Raw genomic sequence first — 8,545 nt, forward strand, 5'->3', positions numbered from 1 at the left:
AAATATTTTGGGGGATATTTGAGATAATATTAGTTGTATGCCATGATAATGTTTCAATGTTAACTGGAATACATTTTGAGTTAAAAAAGATTTTTTTTTTAAAAAAATTAAAAGTTCTCAGTTCATAATTTAAAAAAAATTTCTGCCAAAAATATCGATTATTAGTTATTACAGTGTAAGCATTTATATACAACTATTTAAAAAAAACTGAAGCAATATCTTCTTTAGATGTTAAGAAAAGGTACGTCAGGAAAGGTCAGTTTTTAGCATTATTGGTATACATGACTTACAGACTCCCTTTTAGCTTATTATAATCAGCCTCTATGCTTCTAAGTAAATTAAAATTGCTTGATTCGATTGAATTAGCTTAAGCTTAATGTAATGAAAATTTAAAGCGGTCATTTACCATAAGCCTTCTCTGCTATGGGCTTATGTGAAATTTTCCTGATATAAATAAAGTTAGATGAACAATGAATGATAGATGTTTTAATTTGCCTGAAGGTATGCAGAAGACTAAAATATGACAGACTGATTAGAAAATTCTAAAGATCTTTATTTTAGCGACTGTTTGCAAAAGGCCCTAAAATACCGATCTTTACATTAATTTTTTTCATAAATGATTTTACTGTCAAAAAGTTGCTTTTTAAAAAAAGCATTTGCTGTAAGTGGATGAATTCGGACACAGATATTTTAGATTAATTTATTCAATAGTCTTTCAAGTTGGAGAATGTTTAGAATAAATTCAATCCTTGTGTTTTAAAATGTACGCAGTTAACAAATTCTGATTTTTACTTGAATTTTTTTCTTGAAAAAATATTTGCAACAATGTTTTACGAAAGCAAAATTTTGCTTAACTACAGGAAAATAAACTGCTTAGATTTAATTGATAGTTTTTGAAAAGTTTTTTAAAAGTTATAAATGAAAATTTTACTGAAAATTAAAAAATAAAAATTAAAAACGGTGGAAAAAAAACCATAAAGAAGTCAACCATGTTACTTTTCTGAAGTTCGCAATTTTTTTATATTTTTAAAAATATTTTATGACATTTCCATTGGTTACAGGGGCCAGGATAGCCTGTAGGATTTCCGGCTCGTGTTCGTGAGAACTGTAGTTCGAATCTCACCGGCCGAAGAATCCCCGTGTGTTAAATGGTGACTGGCGCACGTTAAATCTGTCGGGGCAACTAAGTCCTCCAAGTTTCCATAACAAATCAATGCCTTTAGGGGTTTCTTTGGTAGCACGATTTCCTGAGCGCGAAATCAAGCCCTTTACGGTAGAACAGTTTTGCGAGGACCCATTCCGCGCATTCTCGGTCCTTATGCAGGCTGATCAAAGTGGTCCCCCACCAACTTACTGACCACAGCCAGTGATGCTAGACTTCGGTGTTCTACTGGGAACCGTGTCCCTCTTAGGAGAGGAGGCGCAGATTCGTACCAAGACTCTGGCTGAGAGAACTTGTATTTGTGGTGGAAGCAAATCCACTTTTTTAGGGATAAAATACATACATTTCGTGAAATTCAAAAATGTGTTTTTAAGACGTTTGTGGATGTTTTTAAGACGTTAAGCTCAAGCGCTTAAATATTTCAGAAAACTGTGCATCCAGAGTGTTTGCTCGATGCAGCTGGTGCAAAGTGTGCTCATGTTTCATGCACTTCTTTTATGACCCTCATATTTCCGATATTTTTTACTTTTAAAAATGTAATCCTTTAAATAATCTTCTTCAATTTCATTATCTTTTATTGAATACTTGGTACATATAAAATGCACGCTCCATTCTCTAAATGATATGATGGCTGTGAATATTGATTTTTTTTAAATATTTGACATCTAAATTAAGTAAAACGTTGCTAAAACTTATTGCATTTTTTGTTAAAAATGATAAATTGCCGAGTATTAATAACTGTATCAGTTTCATAACCATTACCCGATTTTCAATACTATTTTAATCCTCTATTAATGCAATTTAAAAGTTAATATTTTGGATGTGGGGACACATTATTTCCTTCTAACTCATTTTATTTTATTTTATAACCGTCGTTGAGCAACAGACCCAATTTTCGAGTTTATAACTTCTAATGTTAAACTCAGTAGCCTTGTAATTTTTAACCCAATCCAGAAGACAAGAGAACTCCTGGATCAAGTATTGGGAGAAATTTGTCTCCGGTGGAGGACTTTTTGATGGAACTAACATGCATTTGCGATACATGGAGAGGAAAACCACGAAAACCTCACTCGGTTAGCCTGGTGGCAAGGGGACTCTAACCCATGATTCCTCTAACACTGAGGATATTTTACGTCAGCACTGTGAATGGTGCTAGCAGGGTGTGGAATTCGAATCAACCAGCCATAGTCGGGATTCGAACCCTATCACGTTATTAGAAAACGAACTCTCTATACCCTGAGCCATCGCGGCTCGAAAGAAATAGAAAGGGGCACCAGAGTTTAAGCCGGGAACCTCTCGATCTAACTATTTTTTTAATATTCGTCGTAGAACAGCAACCCGATTGTTGGGTTTACGGCTACTAATGTTCCAACACCGTAGCCTGGTAATTTTGAACCCATCCAGAAGACAAGGAAACTCCTGGATCAGTACCCCCAGACGTATTGATTTGCTATGGGAACATGGAGGACTTTGAGATTCGACAAATTTAGCGTGAATCAGTCATTATTTATCACACGGGGAGTGTGATAAATAATGACTCGGCGAGGATTGAACCCACGACCTTTTGGATATGGGCCCAGTGCCCTACCAATCAGGCTATCCCGGCCCCGATAACTATTATACCGATACCGATCGATATACCGATAACGATCTAACTATTTGTAAAAATTTTATCGATCTAACTATTTGTAAAAATTTTATCGATTTAACTCTTTGTAAAAATTTTATCAATCTAACTATTTGTAAAAATTGTATCGAATTAACTCTTTGTAAAAGTTTTATCGATCTAACTATTTGTAAAAATTTTATCGATTTAACTCTTTGTAAAAATTTTATCGATCTAACTATTTGTAAAAATTGTATCGAATTAACTCTTTGTAAAAGTTTTATCGATCTAACTATTTGTAAAAATTTTATCGATCTAACTATTTGTAAAAATTTTATCGATTTAACTCTTTGTAAAAATTTTATCGATCTAACTATTTGTAAAAATTTTATCGATTTAACTCTTTGTAAAAATTTTATCGATCTAACTATTTGTAAAAATTTTATCGATTTAACTCTTTGAAATTTTTTTATCGATCTAACGATTTGTAAAAATTTTATCGATTTAACTCTTTGTAAAAATTTTATCGATCTAACTATTTGTAAAAATTTTATAGATTTAACTCTTTGTAAAAATTTTATCGATCTAACTATTTGTAAAAACTTTATTGAATTCTATAAGTTTAGCCCGGAAACTTTTTTTGTGAGGATATCTTATGTTAGTACTGTGGTCAGCATGAGCCGGATTCAGATTTTGTATCTACCAGTGCCCTCTGCAGTTTAAACCTGGGTCATCTCATTGACAGGTGAGTGCTTTTTCCCCTCGGCCACCTAAACTTGACCCTCAATATGTGTCAGTTTTCGTTTCTAAATATATATGAAGGTTATTTCATCGTTTACGAATGTCATATTAGCGGACTTTAATAAACACATAATTCAGCTAAAAAAAATCTAATTTTTGATAATATCATTTACATAATTTTTATTAATTAAAAAAGTAAAAACTAACTCTTACGAAAGAAAGGGAATATGTTTTGTCGTTAGCAGAGAGTTAATGAAAGTTAATGAAATATAGAGTAATTTTAAACGGAAACGTTATGTTTTAGCAAAAATATGTAGAACTACTTATTTACACATTTGAAGCTGCAATTATGTCATTTCTAAATAGTTTAATTGCTCATAAAAATATCATTAGAAATGATGTAAAGGGTAATAGGATTTTAAAAATGTATGTTATGAGCAGGGAAAAAGGGACACCTTGTATATTCCAATTCTAATCAATAAAAGTTAGTTTCGTATATACCATTGTTTCATCAGAACAATAGAAGTAGTGAAACAATGGATTGAATCAATAAATTACAAATCATGTTTTTGTAATAGTGTGCATTGTTTAAACGCATTTCAACAATAACTAACATTCATTTTAACAATAACTAAGATTTTATTTCAACAATAACTAAAATACGCTTTAAAATTCATTTGATGTTCAACTTTTGTGGCTGTTGGTTGTACGTGAATTCCAAAAACTGAAAATTTTGCAACTGAAATGATGAAGGTGCTGTAGCTGTAACGAATATGAAGTAGTTAAAGCGGATTAAAAACTGTAAGTAAATAATAATTTAAAATTCAGATAGAAAAAGTCCAGAATTTAAAATCCAGAGATTCAAAGGAAAAAAAATTCACCCGATATAGCTTTTAATCTAATAATCCATTTTTCAATTGCAAGTTGTCCACCAATAAATATATTAAATGTCTTTAAGGTTAACATGTGACTACTTGAAAAATATAGATAATTATCGGTTATAGAGAACCATGACGAAAAAATTCCAGATTCTAGTCAGGATGTGGCCAATAACCGATAAATAAATTTGGCGAAAACACCATATTTCCTGATAATTATTCATATCAAAATCGAGAATATTTTGATCAACATCGATAACTCTGCACACCAATATAATGATAATTATTAAATATAATACTGCTTTGAGTGTTGGTAGAGTTTATTTAACGAAAGTCTTGGCCAATATAAAAATAATATACGCTATTTAAAGGAAAAACTTTGCAGTTTATTGCTAAATATAGATAATTTTGATAATGATAATTATATATATCGTCGCTTTGAAACTAAACCGCAGTAACTCAAAAAAATAAAAATGAGATATTTGGGTCATTTTGTGTAAAAAAAAAATCACCCTTTTGGAGAAACAATGTGTTATCTTCATAGTTCCATAAAATTAATTTAGAGAGCAGATAAATCGTTATCGCATTGGCGTAATTCGCCATCTTGGTTTTAGGAAATAGTGTAGCAGTGTGCCAGTTGCAACAAAACCTTGGAGGAGATAACATCGCTTTGAAACTAAACAGTGGTAACTCAAAAAAGCTAGTCTTTCAGGAGAGCGATTTTTTTCCTACGCTGTTGTACGTCAAAATTTGAAATGAGATACGTAATATTCGGGAGGATATTTTGAAGAACATCGTTGTATTTTGAAATAACTCTCCACTTTTAATAAAAGTTTAGGAGAAAAGTGTTGAAACTCAAAGTACCTTAACTTATTTCGAAATTACCACAAAATTAGAAATGCTTCAAGAATCAGGCCTGGTTCATTGAAAAATGTTAAGAAACAGGGTTTTTTTAATGTAAACTATTTTGCAATAGTCGCCATAGCTTCGAGTCAACCTGTGGTGGAAGTTCCTGAAAATTTAGAAATCGCTCTCCTGAGAAACTTGCTTTTTTGAGCTGCCACGGTTTAGTTTCAAAGCGACGATATATTTGATTTCTAAATGAAATCTTGGCACTTATCCGTTGTAAGCAACAATGCTCTTGTTGGCGACTATTGGAAAAGCAACCGCCAATAAGTTTCTTATCTAAGGTAAGTTAAGGTTATAAGTACTGAAAAATACTAACATATCTGCTAACATGTTATTATAATATATATAGCACTAATCCGTTATAGGCAACGGTTCAGTGCAATATATCATATTATTATTATATCTATATTGCACTTATATCCCCTTTAGGCAACAATGTTCCTGTTGGCGACAAATGGAAAAGCAACCGCCAATATACGGTACTTAAATCTAATAAGTACTGAAAAATACAAACATATCAACTGGCGCGTTATTATTATAACGACTTCCAAGTAAAGAATCAAGACGGTAATGCATCAAGGTTGAAGCAATTGAGTTTAAATTTAAAAATTACAATATTTCAAATTAATAACCACATTCTTAATCATAATTAAGATTAATCACTTCTTGAAAAACAATACATTCCATATCTTTAAGCAGCATTTATAAAGTACCTGAGCTTTGCAAAAATTTCACCAATTTCAATAATGAACTAATTCCTAAGTGCTTGAAAATTCAGAAACTAAATTTTACCAAATCTTTAAAGTCTACCAATTATCTAGGTAACTACAAAAATTAGAAATCGAAAGCATAATTTCATTATTATTAATTAAATTTATGAATTTGTGCACAAAATCTTTTTTTATGATCAGTTCCATTGCGTACTCCACTAGATTTACTTACGTATTTCGTAATGTTCCCATTTCTTTGATGATTTTTCTTACAACAAACTTAAGCAAAAAGTTCCAACTTTTTCTGCAGAATTTCGTATCTTTATTTTAAAGGTGCTTTTATCTCTGAAATTCAGTTAATACATTTTACATTTTCTGATATTTTTATCATGGAAATTACTAGTCGAATCCATGAACCTTTTCTAATAAGAACTTTGTAAGTAAGCATAATCAAATATTAAATATCAACAATTACAGTAGACCCATTTTTTTAACATGTCAACATTCAAATTCAAAATTTTCATGACAAGAATTAAAGTAATTCATTATTTTTGAAGTAATTCAGTAATTTTATAGTAATTCCTTTCTTTGTAACTTTTGCTCAGAATCGGCACTTTTTAAAAGTTTTGGCAATTGATCCGTTTTTAACAATAGTTTAATTATGTGTTCTTTTCTTGTTTTCCAATAATTTTTTTATTCTTACTTAGATATTTTCTCAATTGGACTGATTTGATAATTAATTGACCTGAATCGAAGTCTAGTGCTAAAGGGTATTAATTTAATCAGACAGTACCCATTTCGGGTTTCTCATACTTTATTATGAATTAAGTCGCATCAATATCTTGTAAAATAGTAGTTTTTTTCCAACCATTTTCTTTAGTTGAAATAATACAATAGGTGCCGGGAATATGTCTTTAAATGCAAGACAAGAAACAATAATTTCAATATTCTTACTTAGTTCTGGGCACTGAGAACGTAAATTAGATCCACATTCTACTTTCAAAATTTTCTCTTATTATGCTATTTTTAAGTCATTATTTTGGCGATAAGTTTGTCAAAATCTTTATTAAATGAGCCTTTGTTAACTGATGAGATTCTTATTTGGAAACTTTCCATTGAACTCTCATAATCGCCAAGCTTTTCATATAATTTTGACTGTCATATCTTTCCAAACTATACGTTTCACTTACTAGTTGTTCATAAGATTTTTCAAATCTCCAAAGGTTATTTTTTTAGTTTTAAAACCCATTCGTTAAAATTATAATTTAATTTCTGAGCAAAATTTCCCTCTGAATCTAAGGAGATTTTACATGTAGCTCAAACTATTGTGGCACTTTACGGGGGAATAGTTTAACGAAGATCGATACCGCACACCCTCGGCTCCTTAGTAGACTGATCCAAGTGGTCACCCACCCGTACGCTGACTGCAGAAAGTGATGCTTGACTTTGGTATCCTTCTGGGAATGATCAGTCACGATAAGTCCACTACGGGACGAAAGCATATATGCATAATTTGATAATAAAAAAAGGAGTCATATGCAATTGAGAATTATTACTTAAATCCAAAAAAGCAGTCTTTTCTTAACTTGCAACAGAGTATATAATAAAGTCAATGTATACAGCGTTAGAATTCCATTGAATACTTAGATTATTAGGAATACTAAGATTGAAATAGGAGAATTGTTATATATTTTACCAAGATTTTTATTGAATTCCTAGCGTGTTGCAACACACTGACAACAACACACCTAGCAACAGACTGAAGTTGGAGAATTATTATTTACTTTGAAAAACATTTCTACTGCATGTTTAGCATTTTTAGGCGAAAATTGAAATAGGAGAATTATTATATACTTTACCAAGAAGGAAATAGGAGAATTGAATCGGCAATGATTGAAGTAGGAGAACCAGTTATACTTTACCAAGATTTCTACCGAATGCCTAGCGTGTTTAGGCAACGGCTGAAGTCGGAGAGTTATTATATACCAAAATTTCTATTGGATGCATAGCATTTTTAGGCAAAAATTAAAATAATATAATTATTGTATACTTTATCAAGATTGAAATAGGAAAATTGAATCGGCAATGATTGAAGTAGGAGAATCAGTTATACTTAACAAGATTTCTACTGAATGCCTAGCGTGTTTAGGCAACAACTGAAGTTGGAGAATTATTATATACTTTACCAAAATTTCTACTGGACAATTAGCATTTTTAGACAAAAATTGAAATTAGAGAGTTATTCTATACTTTACCAAGATTGAAATAGGAGAATTGAATTGGCAAATATTGGCAAGAAATAGGACAATCAGTTATATTTTACCACGATTTTTACTGAATGCCTAGCAATTTTGGGCGAAGATTGAAATCGAAGAGTTATTATATACTTTACCAAGACTGGACATTAGAGAATTAAATAAGAAAATCGAAATGACAAAGATTGCAATGGGAGTATTATTATTTACTTTAGCACGATTTCTGCCAAATACCCAGCATTTTTAGACAATGTGTGAAGTAGGAGAATTATTATTTATAAATA

Source organism: Parasteatoda tepidariorum, chromosome 4, assembly GCF_982258835.1.
Source record: "Parasteatoda tepidariorum strain Cologne lab strain chromosome 4, Ptep-v5.0, whole genome shotgun sequence".
NCBI classification, from domain to species: Eukaryota; Metazoa; Arthropoda; class Arachnida; order Araneae; family Theridiidae; genus Parasteatoda; species Parasteatoda tepidariorum.